At 40.2% G+C, this 19681-nt stretch overlaps 1 protein-coding gene and 1 pseudogene across 2 annotated transcripts in view; one reads left to right on the top strand and one right to left on the bottom strand.

Annotated features, from left to right (window-relative positions):
* Positions 1–19681, bottom strand: part of COL4A6 (collagen type IV alpha 6 chain) — a gene marked incomplete at both ends in the record, with an annotated part of 282364 nt that overhangs the window by 241777 nt on the left and 20906 nt on the right. The gene's annotated exons all lie outside the window — the stretch shown is intronic.
* Positions 9587–10198, top strand: LOC311186952 (high mobility group protein B1-like; annotated as a pseudogene). Its single transcript has one exon. The product of its transcript is annotated as a high mobility group protein B1-like (transcript).

The raw sequence follows: 19681 nt of genomic DNA on the forward strand, positions 1-19681 counted from the left end.
ATTGCTAACAAGGTCTACTGAAGTTTGATAAAAACTGCCAATTAGGCAAGATATACCTAATTAGTTGACATTTTGTTTCAAGATGGCCAACTGAAGCACAAAATGAATAATGAGATACTTATTCAGTTCTTTTCATATGCACGACCCTGTGCTAGATGATGCGAGAGTTTTGTCCACAAGATAGGTAGACTATTTTTAAATTTTTGAAAGGGAAAAAAAACACAAAGTCATGAACAACATATAACAAAATAATTAAATAGAGCCCATTTTGCTCAGTCAAAAAGTACTTTACCCACCCTGCCCTCACAGTAAGAACTGACTAACGATGAATCAATCTTCGCATATTCTTGGCACTGCCATCTATTTTAAGTATTATCAGATTCTGAGTCACTTTACTTTTGTGATTAGTTCTGCAAATTTCTCCTCATTTTATTTAAAGACCAAACTCTGGGGCCTCCCTGGTGGCACAAGGGGTTAAGCACCTCACTATGAAGCAATCCGCAGCCTCTGCAGCACGAGTTCGATCCCAGGCCGGCCAGGGAGCAACCCACATGGTGCAGCAGACCTCTCCTGACTCGCCTGCTGCTCCCCTCAGCAGTGTATTTCAGTACATCTGCCTATTCTCCTCCTCACTCTGTCTCTGGTGAATCCTGCCACCCACTCTGGTGAATCTGGCCTGTACAGCTCTTGTATGCATAAATAAATAAATCTTAAAAAAAAAATAAATACCAGACTCTTAGTAATCCTAGAGCTGGGAAGGCCTAAGAGGTTGTTCCAGGTTTCTGTACCATTGTGTGTGTGTGGTGGTGGGGGGAGGTGAGGGGGATGGGCACCATGAATGTTTTTGGCAGTCTGTTGAAGGCTTTGGGTACATTCTCAGAATAATTTTTTTAAATGCATAAACTAAAACACATAGCAGTGATTGTTATTGTTTTAAGTTCAAGAACAGGCAAAACAAATCTCTGGTATCAGAAGTAAAAAAGGGTTACCCTCAGGGGTTCTGATGGAAAGGGGGCATTTGGGGCCTTCTGAAGGGCAGGCAATAGTCCTGTTTCTTGTTCTGGGTGTTAATGATACAATGATGGCCACCTTATAAAAATTCATTTAGGGCCTCCCAGGTGGCGCAGCGGTAGAGCGCTGGGTTGCGAAGCTGCCCACGGCCTCTGCGGCACCAGTTCAATCCCTGGCTGCTCCCCGGCCACCAGAGGAGGGTTCCACATGGCGCGCAGACCTCTCCTGCCGCCCGCTGCTCCCCTCAGCAGTGTCCTTCGGTCCTTCTGCCTGCTCTGCTCCCCGCTCTGGCTCTGGTGAATTCTCTCACCCTCCTGCGCTTCTGACTGTACCCAGTGCATGTATAAACAAAAAACAAACAAACAAACAAACAAACAAATAAATAAAAAAAAAGATTGAAAAGGAATAAAAATTCATTTAGCTACATTTGTGATGTATGAATTTTCATGAATTCATGTTCAACTTCAATGAAAGGTTCAAAAATAAATACAACATGGAATACAGAAAGCTCTATCACATTGAAATACAGTTCTATCCATATACCTTAAGGGGTTCACTTTCAAGGTTAAGAACTCAGACAAAAGAGGTAGGATATATAAGAGATATGAGTCAGGAGCCATCATTTCTAAGAGGCAATAATTTGGTTGAGGAAAAAAAGACTGAACTACCCGAAATTTTAAAGAAAACAAAAAACTGTGATGAGAGCCACACAGGGAATGCCAAAAGAGAAAAATGGGAATAAATATTTTGGAGTTATAGTGTGAGGGCAGAATAAGTAGAGGCTGTGGCATCCATGTTATAAATGGAAAAAGGTGAAGTATTTGGATTTGTTGAAGGGAGAACATTCCTCTTGTAAATATGGCTAGTCAAGAGTTTGAAAGACTTTGTATCCCTTTGGCCATAGTGAAGGAGGCATGCCAGTAGGCAGTATAGAATAAAGCTAGTGATTACTGCTGTCTATAGAAAGGGAAGAGGAATTTGAACGTGGATCTCTCATTAATAGGAAACCAGTCAAGATTTCTTTGGCAGGGCAATAAGAAAGAATGCTGTTTTGTGAAGTCATTGGTGCGATTTAACAACATTTTTTAAATGGGCATTAGGTTCAGTGTACTCTGCTAGATTCTGCCCTGGTCAATGGTTTTACATAGTCTCCGACGTTCTCTGCTTTGAGCCTTTCATAAGCACTAGATTTATCTAATTTATAAATTTCTCAAATTACATTTGCATTCTAGGTTGGTATAAATTAGACTGCAATTTATCCTAAACTGCAAGTCTAGATAGTACAAATGAAGCAAAATCAGGGCAAAAAAATAAAAACACAAAACATAGGATAGGTCCTTATTTGTGTCAGGAACTTGCTCAAAGTTTTTAGTTGGATTGTTTCCAAATGTACTGTTTGTCCAAGTGTTTTCCCTTCAGGCAATATTCTTTTCAACACATAAAATGCAAAGGATGAGACACCCAGGGAAGGCAGACGATTTTAATATCAATTGAGTAACCCAGTGTTTTACTCTGGTATCTAACATTATTAACCATATTGAAAGTTTGATAGTGAAAAAGGAACATGGAAAAGCCCATCCAAGTATATAAACCCCAGTAAAGAAGCTTCCTAACTTCCCAGCCCAGTTTTTCTACTTGTCTAACATGGAGGTCACACAGAGTTTTAAGTTAGTTTCACATTGAGGAAGATAGTGGAGATGGCTAATTTCAGGGAGTATGCTGTGTTCCTTTCAGTGCCTGAAAGCTATTCTATCTTTGTCATCATGAGTACCAGTCAAGGCATGCTTTATGATTTATATAAGACATTCTATCCAGACTACCTGGCTGCCAATGAAACATTTCTGAACCAATACAAGCCTCCTTTATTATAAGGTGAAGGTTAGTAAATATTTGTGTTTGCTAGGAAAATGTGTCTATGATAATACTATGAGAAATGGTTTGTTTGTTGTATTTACTGCTAGGCTAATGTTTTGCTATTATTTCCCCTAGGTTCTTGGTTAATTCTACTCCCTACTCACCCTTTCATACTTTACCCTCCTTTACCTTCCCCTGTTTTCTCTTTCCTGTCTTTCCTCTTTCTTTCAGAGTGTCTTAAAACATGACTTCTTTAATACAATATATAAAGATTTTGGCCATACATCACATAAAGTGATAATGTCTCATTACTCATTTTAGCTTGGAATAAATTATCATCATTTTAATAGACACTCCCAGATTTTCATCTCCCACTTATTTTTTCTTTTACCTTCAGACTAGAGCTGCATTTCAGAGCAACAATGAAGAGAAAGCTGTCACTTCTCTTTCTTGAAAAAGACCCAAGTGTGTGTGTGTGTGTAAATATAAACACATGTACAAATGCACACACACACACACAAACAATAGATAGCCTTCAGTTCATTATACAGTAATGAGTTAAATTTTTATTTGGCACGTTTTAAATGTTTTCCTAAACATGGCATTTGTTGACTATGTTTTTCATGATGTTTTTTGACATAAAAAGTTTAGAAAGTGGTCCAATATGTCAACCTTTTTCTTTATGCTTTCAAATTTTTATAACAGCAGTTATTCCCTATTTCATACTTATGATAATATTTCTCTACATTATCTTCCAGGACTTTGCAATTAAATCTCTTACATTTATTATTATTATTATTATTATTATTTTTATTTTGTGCCCCTGTTTATTTTTTCACAATACAGGATTTCTCCCGTCAGGTGTGGTCACAATAGTTTTCCTACCACCAAAACACGCATAGTCTTCCACCATAGTCCATTGTGCTCTCTTCCCACTGTTTTCTTCCTTCTCCCCACTCTCCTCCTAAATGTCCCAGATCTATCATCTGCTTTCTGTAGGTGTTACAGTTTGTTTTTATCTGATCCTGTGTTTGGTTTCTTTAGGTTCCACATAAAAGTGAAACCATCCAGTATTTATCTTTCTCATTCTGGCTTGTTTCACTTAGAATAATCCCTTCTAGCTCCAATGGCATGAGTTTTTCTTTTTTGATTGCTGAGTAGTATTCCATTGTGTATATATATTACACATCTTGATCCACTCATTTTTTCTGGGGAATTTAGGTTGTTACCATATCTGGGCTATTGTAAATAGTGCTATTATAAACATAGGAGTTCAGGCAGCCTTTCGAAATTAGTGTTTTTGTGCTCTTTGGATAGATAACTAGAGGTAGAATTCCTGGGTTATATGGTACATCCATTTTTAGTCTTTTGAGGAGTCTACACACTTCTTTACTAAGGGCTGGACCAATAGGTTCAGTGTCTCTTACATTTAAAATTTTACTATGCCTGGCATATCTTCTGATGTATTGTATGGCATATGGATTTGACTTTTTCAAAATTAGTAGTTAACTAGCTCCGAAGAATCTAATTTGAAACACTACCTTCCCTGCATCTTAATTTAATATATGTACTTGGATATGTATCTGAAATAGATAATTTCTTGAGCCTTCAAAATTTGCACAATTTGTTTTAGTTTTTAACTTTCAATTTAAATTATGGATTTTATTTTATTAAAAATATTTTTATTGAAGTAAAATTGTATATGATTCACATTTTATGTGATTCAGAGGATCATATCTCCTCAGATACATGTCACCATACCAAACCATCACCAGGACACCTATAGTCCTCCACCATAATCCATTCTGTCCCCTCTCAACTGTGTTTTTCCCTCTCTCCCTCTTGTAGTCTCAATTCCACAGCTAGATATCTAGGGTTTGTTATGAGTTTGGTTTTGTTTAATGCTTCTTTTGTTTTTCTATATTCCACATGTAAGTGAAACCATCCAGTATTTGTCTTTCACCTCTGACTTATTTTGCTGAGCATCATCTCTCCAGTTCCATCCATGTTATTGTAAATGGCAAGAGTTTATCTTGTTTTATATTTGTGTAGTATTCCATTGTATATATAGAGATAGAGTACTTATCTGTATATAGAGAGTACTTATCTGTCCTTGAGCACTTTGGTTGTTTCCATATTTTGGCTATTTTAAATAGTGCTGCAATGAACATAAGAGTGCATATGTTCCTGCGAGTTAGTGTTCTTACATCTTTTTTTTTTAATTTTTTTTAAAGGAAAGTGGGTTTTTTTTCTTTTTTAAAAGATTTATTTATTTATTTATACAAGCACTGGGTACAGTCAGAAGCACGGGAGGGTGAGATAATTCACCAGAGCCAGAGCGGGGAGCAAAAAAGGCAGAAGGACTGAGGTACACTGCTGAGGGGAGCAGCGGGTGCAGCAGGATTGGTCTGAGCACCATGTGGGACCCTCACCAGTGGCCAGGGATCGAACTGGCGCTGCAGAGGCTCAGGGCAGCTTTGCAGCCCAGCGCTCAACTGCTGCGCCACTGGGGAGGCCCTGTTTTTGCATCTTTTAGATAGAGACCTAGAAGTGCAATTGCTGGGTCAAATGGTAGGTCTATTTTTCATATATTGAGAAACGTCTATATACTGTTTGTCATAGGGGTTGGACCAGTTTACAACTCAGAAAAAGTATATGAGCGTTCCTTTCACTTGTCTTAGCAGTTTTACTTGCATTTAGGTATCCTAAGGAAAATTATAGATAAGTAGAAAGGCTCAGCTATCAGAATCACTGCATTATTTATAACAACTTATAATGATAAAAACCTAAAATGTCTAACAATAGGGGAGGAACTGAATAAATTATGATATAGCCGTTTAGTCATTACAAGATAATGTATGAATCTGTCAGGAAAATAATATGAAAAATTTTATGATATTAATAAATGAAAATAGGCTGTTACAACAGAATAGTATGTACATTATGGTCATATTCATGTAAATTACAAATGCACACACACGCACAAAAAACATTGGAAGGATACATACCAAAATGTTTTAAGAATATTGGAATTATGGGAAATCTCATTTTTCTTATTGTGTTTTCTGTATTTTCCGACTTTCTATAAATTAAGAAAGATTATTTTGTAATCGGGAAATTATGCTTCATTTTTAAATAATATAATATCTGCAGTATTTATGTGTTAGCAGTGACTAACCAAACTGAAATCTGAGAAAAAATATTGCTCCTTGCTTTAAAATGTTTCAACCTCTACTGAGGTCAAATGAATTGTCAGGGAGTAAACCGTGTACTGTTGTGTGAAAAATCTCTACCAAGAGAAGCATATTTTTCACCTTTAAAATATTAATGTTGTAATTTAAATTTATATATGTCCAAATATCAAAACAACAGTTGTATTTCCTGGAATTAATCCAAGATGTCGTGACAGATTTTCCTTTTTTATATCCTGATGGGTTCAATGCCCTAATATTTTGTTTAAGATTTTCACATTTATGTTCATGAAAGAAACTATCCAGTAAATTTCCTGTCTTTTGTTGCCATTATCTCTCTTTTTTCCCCTTAAGGTTATCCTTAACTTACAGAGAGAACAGGGTGTGGGGGGATGCTCCTACTTTTTCTATTTGGAAAAATTTGTATAAAAATTAGAACAATCTGTTTCATGAAATTCTGGTAGAAAATTGACTGCAATATTCATTTCTTTAATAACTATTTTTTAGGAATGTATCCATTTTATTCAAAATATAATGTATCAAAATGTATTGCTATAAAATTGTTCATAATAGCCTCTTATAATTTTAATATCTGTTGCATTTGTGGTTAAACCTTTTCAACTACCCTTATTGATTATTTGCGTTCTTTTTTTCTTACCATAGAGTTTATGTTATTATTATTATTATTATTTTCAAAGGATCAACTTTTGATTTTAATGATGCTTTCCACTGCATGTTTGTTTTCTGTTTCAAAATTTTTTCCTCCTACTTTTATTCTTCTCACGTTTATATTTATTTCATTTTTCTCTTTCTAACTTCTTTTTTTTTTAAGATTTATTTATTTATACAATAACTGGGGTACAGGTCAGAGGCGCGGGAGGGTGAGAGGATTCACCAGAGACAGAGCAGGGAGCAGAACAGGCAGAAGGACCAAAGACACTGCTGAGGGGAACAGCAGGTGAGGCAGGACAGGTCTGCCACACCAAGTGGGTTTCTCCCTGGCCAGCTGGGAGTCGAACCTGCACTGCAGAGGCTGTGGACAGCTTCACAGTACAGCGCTCAACCAGCTCAGCCACCGGGGAGGTCCTCTTTCTAACTTCTTAAGATGAATGTCTATCTGATTGATTCTCAGTTTTTCATTTTTTATTAAAAATATCAGATGCTACATATTTTTTCTATGTTTACATTTCAATACATCTCATAGTATTGATAAGTAGAATTTCCATTATCATTTAGTTACAATGTTTAACTTACATTATAATTTCTTTAGTGTGACTTTTTAATGTCTAAATCTATGAAGATATTTAAAAATTACCTTTGTTGGGTCTCCCTGGTGGCACAAGGGGTTAAGTACAGCACTGTGAAGCTATCTGCAGCCTCTGAAGCATGAGTTCAATACCGGGCTGGCCAGGGAGCTACCCACATGGTGCAGCAGACCTTTCCTGCTTCACTGGCTGCTCCCCTCACCAGTGTATTTCAGTAGATCTGCCTGTTCTGCTCCCCACTATGTCTCTGGTGAATCCTCTCACCCTCCATACCTCGGGCCTACACCCCAGTTCTTCTATGCAAAAATAAATGAAATCTTTAAAAAAAAAATCATGAAATCCTGCCCATTTTAACTCCTAAATATTCCTTGAATCTGTTTTTTTCCCACTCCACTTCTACAACCCTTGAGTGGTTCCTGCCCTGATCACCTTGTATTTACTAGATGAAGGAAAACTGTCAACCAATCATTTGCATAGACTACCAGTATCCACTCTAATACTAAAATCTGCTTGATTAGGTGCCAGCCTATCCTGGCCTTGTTTTTCAACCTCTACCTGGCACATCATGCTTCTCTAACATTGAACTGTTTGGAGTTTTCCAAACACACCATGCTGGTTCTTGCCCTAGTTGTATGCTTAGTGAAGTGACCTCTGCTTTTAAAAATCTGTCTTTCCATGTTCACCCCTTTCCCTGGAAAACTCCTCTCTATCCTGTAGGATGTATTATCAACTCTGATTTAGGTGCTTCTCTCCACTTTACCTTCATAATATCCTTTGTTTATTTCAATTAGAATGCCATGCAATCAATGCTATGAAAATCTGTGTGTCTGCTTCCCCTGCTAGATTTTTAACTCCTTTAGGGCAAGGTTTCATGGTGGTGGTAGTGTTACAGGGCAGCCCCGATATAAAACGGGTTGCCTGGCTGTGGGTCTTCACCCGCTCGCTTAAAGGGGACTTATTAATACTCCTCTGCAGGCACACACAAAAGGTTAATAAAAGGTTTATTTACAAGGGGAAATGAGGAAATGTACAACTCAGGGAGAAAATAGGGAGATAAAGTCTTGAATGCGTCCTACCTGTTCTGCTGACCTGGAAACCCAATGGCACTCTGAGAGCTGGCTGCGAGCCAAGAGCTTTGAAGCCAAAAAAGACCCCCCAAGACCCACATGTCTGGTTTTTATACCAAACCTGGCTGTTTAACTCCACCCTCAGGTCCCAGCAACCTTCCCTTTGGTGGTGATGGGATTTGTCTTTCCCAGTGTCCTGATAGCTTTGGTCTGGAGTGGGGGTAGAGTCCACAAAGCCTATATGGAATTAGCTTTAGGAGATCCTTTTCCCCCTAACAATAGTAATGGTTATGGTTACACAATGTTTGTGTAAGGGAGCAGGAAGGGGGACAGGAAGGCAGGAGCTCTTATTCTTTAAGTAATGGCAATCTAAATTTGCCTGCTGGATCATAAGGGCAGATAATATTAATATATAACTACCAGGGTTTTATGACATTTGTGATTTTAGAACCAGAAACCTTAACTCTGGGAGTGAATTACATGTATTCAAATGGCTTTCTATAACGGTAATGACTTTTAGATGGCTGCTAAGAGCTATTTTCATAACCAGAAATTGTCAAATCTAAAGTCAAATGTTTCTTGTCTCTCCTATAAGAGATTAACGCTAAATGACAAACTCATGGGAGGGCCCAGAACTGTAGTTGGAGAAGGTGGGCCAGTGATCTTTTGGTGACCTCTAAGCAGTAGTACATTTGTTCTCCGTCTTTAGAGGGTATTAAGGCCTTCAAATTCTTGAGGTTCTTACAAAGAAACTGAGGAACTCCTTACCTACAAAAAAAGGTTGGAACCCTTGATTCAGGAGACAATTTAAAAAATTACAGGGCCTCCCCTGGTGGTACAGCGGTTGAGCACTGGGCTGCGAAGCTGCCTGCAGCCTCTGCAGCACCAGTTCAATCCCCCGCCACCGGTGAGGGTCCCACATGGCGCGCAGACCCCTCCCTGCCACCCACTGCCCACTGCTCCCCTCAGCAGTGTACCTTGGTCCTTCTGCCTGTTCTGCTCCCCGCTCTGGCTCTGGTTAATTCTCTCACCCTCCCATGCTTCTGACTGTACCCAGTGCTTGTATAAATAAATAAATAAATCTTTTAAAAAAAAATTACAAGAACAGTACTTGGAACTCCATAGAGACAGAGCCAGGGCAAGTGAGAACTGGATGGGCACTGGGTGATTCTGCCTTTCTGAAGAAAAATAATTAAACATGGACAAAGGAGAGTTTAAGAAGTCGAGAAGCAAAATGTCATCATCTGCATTTTCTGTGCAAACTTGCCAAAATAAGCCACAAGAAGAAGTACCAAGATGTTTCAGTCAACTCCTCAGAGTTTTCTAAGTGCTCAGAGAGGTAGAGAACAAGTCTGGTAAAGAGAAAGGAAAGTTTGAAGACATGGCAAAGGCATACAAGGCTCATGATGAAAGTGAAATGAAAATTTATATGGCCCTAGAGGAGAAATAAAAAAGAAACTCAAGGACCCTAATACACCCAAGAAGCCTCCTTTGGCCTTTTTCTGTTTTGTTCTGAGTATTGCCCCAAAATCAAAGAAGAACATCCCCCTCATGCATTGGTGACGTTGCAGAGACACTGGGAGAGTGTGCAACAAGACTGTAGCAGACAACAAGCAGCCTTACGGAAAGAAGGCTGCTAGGCTGAAGGAAAAAAACAAAAAGGATATTGCTGCATCCCAAACTAAAGGGAAGTCTGATGCAGCCAAATGGCAGTCATCAAGATTGAAAAAAGCAGGAAAAAGAAAGAAATGGAGGAAGACAAAGAGGATAAAAAAAGGAGGAAGATGAAGAAGATGATGAAGATGAGTAAGTTCATTTAGGGTAGTTTTTTTCCCCTTGCTTATAAAACATTTAACACCCTGTATATAACTCAGTCCTTTTAAAGAACAAAATTGAAATATAAAGTTGTGTAAGATTTATTTTTAAGCTGTCCAGTGTATTTTTCGTATAGTTAACATGCTACAGAATATGTCTTTAGAGCCCTGTCCTTGTGGTATCTTCAACGACATATTACCTTGCCTGGCACAAGACTGGGGGTTCTAAAGTGACATGAAAATTTAAGGTTGGTGTGCAACACAAATTAGTTTTATATGGGGATAGTAGTTCTTCATTTTCAGTTGTCATGGATGCAGCTTATATTTAATAATTGTTCTGTAATTGCAAAAGTTATATTGCAGCTGTTTTGTTGTCATTCTAAATGTTTCTAAGTATATACAATTTTTTAAAAAGATTTATTTATTTATGCATACAAGAACTGGGGTACGGGCCAGAGGTATGGGGGTGGTGAGAGAATTCACCGGAGACAGAGTGGGGAACAGAACAGGCAGACTGACTGAAATACACTGCTGAGTGGAACAGGGAAGGAGTCAGGAGAGGTCTGCTGCTCCATATGGGTAGCTCCCTGGCCGGGGATAGAACTCGTGCTGCAGTGGCTGTGGATTGCTTCGTAGGTTCTGTCTTAACCCCTTGTGCCACCAGGGAGGCCCTATACAATTTTTTATTAAAAAAAATTATTGCGATGTTGGAAAAAATGGACGGGAATACTGAGCAGACATGGGAAAGTAACTGGGGATTTGGGGAAGTTTTTAAAAATTCAATTACGTGAACTTGAATATAATCCTAGAAATAGCTTTTGAATATTTGCTGTACCAGTCACTTAAGGAATACACACACAAACGCACACACAATAATAAATTATAGGCCCTGCTCTCAAAAAGCTCATAATCGACCAGGCAAAGTCTATGTAGAAACCATGTACAAATATGTGTTAATTTACAAACTAGAGTTAATATATTAAAGAGATCAGCATTTTATGATGCTATAATATACATTTAAAAGTATTTCCGCCTGTTCTGTTCCCCAGGCGGGAACAGAATCCTCTCTGGTGAATCCTCTTACCCCCCATACCTCTGGCCTGTACTCCAGTTCTTGTATGCACAAATAAATCTTTAAAAAAAAATAAAAGTGTTTCCCACAAAACAATGAAGATGCACAGGACTAAGGACTCTATTGACTAATTATTTTGCTATAAGATTTGAGGAATTCAAACACAAGTTACTGCTTGTGGTGGTGGTGATGGCGCTGATCATGATAGTGCTAGTGAGTACTTACTGTTTGCTTATTATGAGCCAGGCATTCTGAAAGCCTTTGAAATTCTGCAAAGATTTTACATAAAATGTCTTCCTTCACCCTTATCACACTTTGAGATAGGTATCATGATACAAATTGGGAAACCAGGGTTCAGAAAAATTATGTAGCTCATACAAGTCCACAGAATTATTTTCTATTAATACTTTTGTAAGTTTCTAAATCAGTTATCAAATCAAACAAAATGCAATCATTTGCAATCACTACTTCTATGTGCATTTTATCTTTAATTTTTTAAACTGTAAAAAACAAAGTGCAAAAAGAAATTGGATTATAGATACTGATAAGTCTACAACTGTCACCATTAGCTCCTAATTTCATTTTTTGTACTGAAGCGTACATAAATGTCACATATATGAATCGATGATAATGTTACACTAAGTACTTCTTTTATATGCTTTATATATTGTGATTCTTTGTATGGTTTCAGTAGAGAGGGAAAGGGGGTGGGATGTTGCTCAAAGTTTGAAAATCACTGGTCTAGACCATTTAAGGAGTGGATTTTGGGAATTAAAAGGAGTGCAGATTCCTCTATCTCCTTTGTTCAGGATCTTTGGTGTCCATAGCTGAGAACCTTGTGTTTATAATGCCTACCTTTTAAGCAGTATTGACAGAAGGCATAATTACCTTGGGTAAAAACAGCTTGGTCAGAGTCTGTAAAGAGAGGAAGTTAGCAAACTATGATCCTTAATTTGTGGCTCACAGAGCTCCCCTGAGACCATCCGTAATGGCCACAAAGATAGGAAATTACTATTTGTTATACTAATTAATATAACGACTATCAACAGTAAGCAACTGATATGCTAAGTGATTACTCCTCAAAACAATCCTAGTAGATATGTACAATCATCATTCCTATTTTACCACTACAAATAAGCTGGAAGGGGCTAAATAACTTGTGCCAAATCTCACTGATATGAAATGGAAGAGCTGGAGTGGAATCCATGATTGTCTAACACTACTTCCTCTGCTCTTAACCACTATGGCAAGATGGCAAACTGCCACCTACCACTAGGTGGCTATTTAAAAAGCCTATTATGCTGCTTTCTTTAAACCCTTAAAAAGCAGTAGGAAAGGATGGGAAGGCACCAGGCATAAAATGGTTTGGATACCAAATCTCCTCCTGAAAGTGGCACTGTATGATCAAGGATAGAGGTCTTCATTTTTTCCTTGAATGGCTAATGAGATTGCCCCCAACAATGTTTTTCTTGAGCTGGGCATGATCAACCCTTCTGTGTGTCTCAAACAGATTATTTCAGGCTTGTCCCTTGTAGTCTTCTCCTAACACTCTTGGACCGGACCCTCTTCCTATCAGGAGAAAGACCCCTGGGGAAGATAAGAAATTGAAAATAATGAGTTTCTCAAGTGGATGTCAAGCAGTAGTTCCTGAGTATATTTGGAAAGCAAGCAGTGTATTTTCTGGTTTCCCATCTCAAGGGAGGAGCACAAAGTCCTAGTGTTGTAGGGCAGCCCCGACATTGAACGGGTTGCCTGGCTGTGGGTCCTCACCCACGCACTTAAAAGGGACTTATTAATACTCCAATACAGGCACACACAAAAGGTTAATAAAAGGTTTATTTACAAGGGAAAAGGAAAGAAGAAAAAAGTACAATTCAGGGAGAAAATAGGGAAATAAAGACTTTAATGTGTCCTACCCGATCTGACGACCTGGAAACCCAAAAAACACTCTCAGAGCTGGCTGGATGCTGCGAGCTGGCGGAGAGCCAAAATGGGGGACCCCTCCAAAGCCCACGTGTCTGGCTTTATACCAACCTGGCTGCTTAACCCCACCCTCAGGTCCCAGCCACCTTCCGTTTGGTGGTGATGGGATTTGGAGTTCCCAGTGTCTTTGGCTTTGGCCTGGGGTGGGGGTGGAGTCCACAAAGCCTGTATGGAATTAGCTTTAGGACATCCTTTTCCCCCCTAACGCTAGAACTGGTGAAGTTCCATCTATACACAGACTAGAAGGCTTAACGTGAAGAAGCCAGAGGAAAATATGATTCTATGTTCACTAAATCAATGGAATTTATATCACTCCTTACCTTCCATTATTTCTTACTTCTCTGTAGCTTGGATTTCCTGATTAACCAATTCACATTTCTGAACATCTACCTTTAGCAAAACACTTTGGTATGTGTTACAGTAAGGACACAGGAAAATAGTTCAGGCACTCAAAGATGTTTTCTTTCTAGATGGGAAGCAGACATATCAAAGAGATGATATGCCAGTTGTCAAAATAAGTGGGTTTTGCAGAAGTATTGATGTATAACTTTCTAAATTAAATAAGCACAAACAATTTGCTGGCCAGTGATAGTAATTTCTGGATAAAGCATGATACAATTAAGATATAGCAAAGATGGAATATAATTTAATGGCCATCTTTACTCATTTTCTTTAGGAAAGAGACTGAGTATTACAATTTAAAAATAATTAACTTTATCTCCTTATACACCAGCCATAAGTAAATAAATAATATCATTGATCAATAAATATCTCTTCAACAATTATCGTCATTTTAGGCTGAACAAGGCTTTGCTTGGCACCATCCTTCCTCAGCAAGACTCCAGTTACTTTTGTCACTTAACTACCCCATATTTTCATTTTCTCAAGTGACATTCACACTGAGAACAAAATTTCCATCTCATATTAATGATAAATGAGTTGTGCTTTTTTTTAAAGCTTAAAAAGAGACTGTTTATTCCTAAACAAACCCTACACCAGCCTGCCTAAGACAATAATCACTTCCCAAACTTTTAATAACTGCTATCTGTCTAGACATCATCTTATAGTAAAAAGGCAGAAAAAAAAGCTGTCAAAGGATATAACAATCAATATCTGCAAAGACAAAGAACTTGGGCACAGCAGAAGTAGATGAAAAATAAATAAATTGCACTTCAATATGATGATTCATACACAAGAAAGATAAGTGCAAGGAAGGACCAAAGTAGACACTAGTAAATGTTTTCCCTTAAATGTAAAAATGTAACCCCAAAGTAATATAGACATTTAAGTGACTGACAAGTTTAATTTAAAAAGTCTTGCCGGTAAAAATTATATACTGATGGAGGACAAGAAGAGAAAAGTTGGAAAGGAAGCACCAGAAGACCAGAAACCTGGCTCATACAATGCCAGGAGCTGGGGATGGGGGTAGAAGGGATAAACATAACCATAAACCCAGTTATAGGAACTAAAAAAATCTTAGGTGTCAAGGCACAGAACTCAGCAAGTGTCAGACTGCTGTTAGAGTGTCACACCGGGTGCAGACCAGTAAAGATATGGAGATTGAGGGCCACTGCAGAATCTCTGGTCCCTTCCAAATTCTACATAGTTAAGGAGAATCAACAGCAAACAATCCACCCCACAATGCAATGAGCCCCTCCCAAAGAAAAGACTCTCTCACTGCAATTTCTGCACTGGCAAGGGGCAGCAGCCTTTCTGCCCACCTGTGAGTATACAGGTACTTCTTTTCACCAAACTTTTCCTTCTGCAGGGCAGCAGCCCTCCTGCCTGCCTGTGACCTGTGACTCGCGCACGCTTCTCTTCATTGACTTCCCTCAGCAGAGGCAGCTCTCCTCAAGGCTTGCCACCTGTGTCCATGCAGGCTTCTCTTTTAGCAAACCTGTTCCTTTCAGGGCAGCCCTTTCTGTCCACTTGTGTCTATGCGGTGTCCTTTATTTTTCTTTCACTTTTCTTATTATTTTTTAATGGTTTTTTTTTTACTATTTATTTATTTATTTATTTATTTATTTATTTATTTATTTATTTATTTATTTATACATACAAGCACTGGGTACAGTCAGAAGCGCCGGAGGGTGAGAGAATTCACCAGAGTCAGAGCAGGATGCAGAACAGGCAGAAGGACCAAAGTACACTGCTAAGGAGAGCAGCGGGCGGCAGGAGAGGTCTGCGCGCCATGTGGGACCCTCCTCCGGTGGCCGGGGAGCAGCCCGGGATCGAACTGGCACTGCAGAGGCTGCGGGCAGCTTTGCAACCCAGCACTCAACCGCTGCGCCACCGGGGAGGCCCTCTTTCACTTTTATAATAAACCTATCAGTGCATGGGTGGTTCAGTGGTAGAATTCTCGCCTGCCACTTTTATAATAAACCTGCCCTTTTGGATATAGGTATACCTTTTATTTCTTTATTTTTAAAAAAGATTTATTTGTTTACTTTTTTAAAAAAACGATTTATTTATTTATGCATACAAGAGCTGGGGTACAGGCCAGAGATGCGGGGGGTGAGAGGATTCACCAGAGACAGAGTGGGGAACAGAACAGGCAGACTGACTGAAATACACTTCTGAGGGGAGCAGGAGAGACAGGAGAGGTCTGCCTTGCCATGTGGGTTGCTCCCTGATCGGCCAGGGATCGAACTCCTGCTGCAGAGGCTGTGGATTGTTTCTTAGTGTGGTGCTTAACCCCTTGAGCCACCAGGGATGCCCGGATTTATTTGTTTATGCTTACAAGTGCTGGGATGTAGGCCAGAGTTGGGGTGAGGTGAGAGGGTTCACCAGACACAATTGGGAGCAGAACAGGTGGATTGACTGAAATATACTTCTGAGGGGAGCAGCAGTCAAGACAGGAAAGGTCTGCTGCACCACGTGGGTTAGCTCCCTGGCCAGGATCAAACTCTTCTGCAATAGCTGCGGATAGATTCACAGTGCTGAGACTTAACCCCTTGAGCCACCAGGGAGGCCCTAAACCTGTCCTTTTGAATATAACTAACGTCTCTGTGTCTTGGAGCAAGTTGCCAGGAAAACTCCCGGTGCCACTGAAAGGGGAACTCTGGTGAAACTTTTCTCAGTGTGATCCCAAGGACCCCTCTGTCCGAACCCAACATCTCCAAAATGACTTCAATACCAGGACCATTAAGTCTTTTTGAGGGGGTACCTTTAACATGGCAAGTGGTCCGTGTCTTTAAAATACAGCAAAAATACAGAAAAGACTGACAATTATAATATGTTTACCCTTTAATTTCTTCTAGCTGCCAGATGATAAGAATTGGTAAGCAATTTTATCTCCTTTGTGAAAGGGAGGGGAGGAATCTGAAACAATATAACCTCAAAGTTCTGTGGGGCCTTGTTATCACATCCACTGTATTATGGGAGTACTAATTCATGGAAGCATGGTCATAACTTTGTGAGGTATGCAGGGAAGATACTGTTATCCACATTTTACAAATGAAGAAACTCAGGAGTTGAAGTGATTTCTTAAGGCTATAGTAGTAGGGCTAGAAGACTAATTGATGTGACAGGAAAAGGGGAGGTTCCAGGTTCCCTGGCCCACCCAAGGAATGGTGGCGCTGAGCAGGGAAGAGGAGAAACTGGAGAAGAGTCTGAAAGGAAAAAGGATGGAGAGAGCCAGAAGGAGACTTGGAGGAAGCACTTGGAGCAGAGAGACGTGAAGAAATTCTACTTGCTTCTTGGTCCTGGACTGGTCGAAAGAGACGTGGGTGAGAGGCCCATGGGGGAGGTTAATGATGGCAGCTTTTATCTTGATTTTGATTTTGCTGTTTTCCATCCAAGCTTGTCAGGCCCCTTCTGTCCTTTTCCTACAGGTCCCCACCAGAAGGTGCTTTAGATTTGTGGAAGGCTTTCAGTCTTTGCTTTAGGCCAATGCTGTTTGGCTGGACATTTAACCATGAGGGGATGGGTAACTTCGGATGCTTGATTTGGAAACTTTATTCTTCCCTGTACTTCCCTTTCTCTGTATTGCACACTAATTGTACTAAAGTTCCTTTCCATTGAACGGGAAAGAATGTCCTGAGCTAATTCCATACAGGCTTTGTGGACTCCACCCCCACTCCAAACCAAAGCCATCAAGACATTGGGAAAGACAAATCCCATCACCACCAAAGGGAAGGTGGCTGGGACCTGAGGGTGGAGTTAAGCAGCCAGGTTTGGTATAAAACCAGACATGTGGGTCTTGGGGGGGCTTTTTGGCTTTCCATGCCACATCTGTGTCACCCAGTCCACAACCAAAAGACAAACGCAGTTTCTTCACATGTCTCTCCACTCCATGTGCCTCCTCCAGGTATCCTCCTGGCTCTCCATCCTGCTTCCTTCTCAGTCTCCTCTACAGCTTCTTCTCTCTCTGCTCAGCTCCACCCTCCTTTTAGGCAGGAAACCTAAAACCTCCCCCTTTCCAGGGGACCACCCTGTTACAATTAGAGTATGTTTTTGTCTTGATGTGGCAGATGGCAGAACCTATTTAGGACAGGCAGGTTTGGGGTTTCTGGGTGGCCCTCTCTCTGCCCTGTAAAATTGGTACCCAGTAAATTTCCATTACTCACACCCCTCCCCCCCCCCCCGCCCCGCACTGTATGACTGGGTCATCTATGAATTTAATTTAGCCAGGATATTCTAATGTAACAGCAGGAACCACAGAATGAGAAATACTTCCACTACTTTAGAACTCTAAGGGTCTGAAACCTGGAAATCCAGGGAGACTGCATGCCAAAGCTCATGCTTGGAACATTAAGCTTTATTTTGAAGCCTGCAGGTGTTGTCGTTTTTTGGAGTCTGTGGGTTTAGAGTGGGGGGTCCTTGGGTTCACTCAGGGAAAGGTTTCACCAGAGCTCCCCTTTCAGTGGCACGCGCCAGTTCCCCAGGCGAGTTTCTCCACAAGACAGAGACGTTAGTTATATTTAAAGGGCAGATTTATTAGGGAAAGGGACAAAAGAATAAAAGGACACTTGTATAGACACAAGCGGGCAGAAAGAGCTGCCCGGAAAGGGACAGGTTTGCTGAGAGAGGCCTGAGGGGAATCAGTGAAGACCCAGCATGGTACAGGTCACAGGAAGGCAGGAAGCTGCTGCCCTGCACAGGGAGAGAGTTGGTGAAAAGAAGCACGTGCATAGTCACAGGTGGGCAGACGAAGAGCTGCCCCAGCCTGTGCAGAGACTGCACTGATATAGTCTGCTCCTGTTTGGGAGGGGTTCACTCCTTGTGAGCCTTCCAGTTAGTTGCTGATTTTGGATAACTGCAGAATTCCACAATGGGCTCAATCTCCATATCTTTACCTTTGGGGGGTCTGTTGAGCTCAATTTCCATATCTTTACCCTTGGGCCTGTGCTCTAGACACTCCCTGCAGCAGTCTGATACCTGCTTGGATCTTATGCTTTGTAATCTGGGCATTGGCGCCTGAGGATCTTGGTTTCCATAGCTGTGTCAATGGGTATGCTAATCCCTTCTGCCCCTACCTCCTGGTGTGAGCCAGGTTTCTGGTCTTGGGCCGCCTCCTTTTCATTTTTTTCCTATTCCTGTCCGCCATTGCAGACATTTCAATGTATCTCTTTATTTTTAATTTTTTTCCCAGTACTGGTATTTTGAGGGAGATAGAGGTGGAGCTGAGAGGAAGAAAAGAGATTCATGGAGAATGCAAGGGAGGAGGCTATATGGGTGTCTGTTGCACTAGGGGACTCATTTCAGATGTTAAATTAAGCTTTTTCACAAAGGTACACCTAGATCTTAATGAAGAGAATCAAGAGATAAGCCTTATCAGGGAAAAAGAAAGGACTCACAGGAGTAACATTAGTGTTTGTTTTAATAGAAAAGCTGGAAATGTCTTTTGGGACCCAACCAAAATGCCTGCCCAGTAAAAAGGAGTAAGAGATGTCAGTAGATATGTAGGCTTACCTATTGATAGCTTTCCCCAAAGAAGTATTGTATGTAAATACTGGTTTGTTACTATTCACTCTAATTGTAAGTTAGAAAATCAGACATAATATCGGACAAAGATTTTTATCCCTCTCAAATATTAGATACAATACAATACAGTACACTAGCCAGTGTCTATATCCCTCTCACTATCTTTGAAAGCAGAGATAGTTTCTCACTGCTGATAACATCTTAAGGAGACAGAAAGAGGTAGCAGAAGTGAGGGGTAAAGGTGCATCATCATCATGATGTTCTTGTTATTTGAGGCACCAATTGACAAAACCCTAAATACCTCTCCTGTTGTTGGGGGGAAAGGATGTCCTGAGCAAACTCCACAAACAGCTTTTACAGACCCCACCCCTACCCTGACCAAAGAGATCCAAAGCACCAAGGACTACAAATCCCATAATGTCATCACCACAGAAGGGAGGATTGCAGGGAACTGAGGGTGAGGTTAAGCAGCCAGGCTTGGTATATAAGCAGGCATGTG

Source organism: Talpa europaea (assembly GCF_964194135.1).
Source record: "Talpa europaea genome assembly, chromosome: X".
NCBI classification, from domain to species: Eukaryota; Metazoa; Chordata; class Mammalia; order Eulipotyphla; family Talpidae; genus Talpa; species Talpa europaea.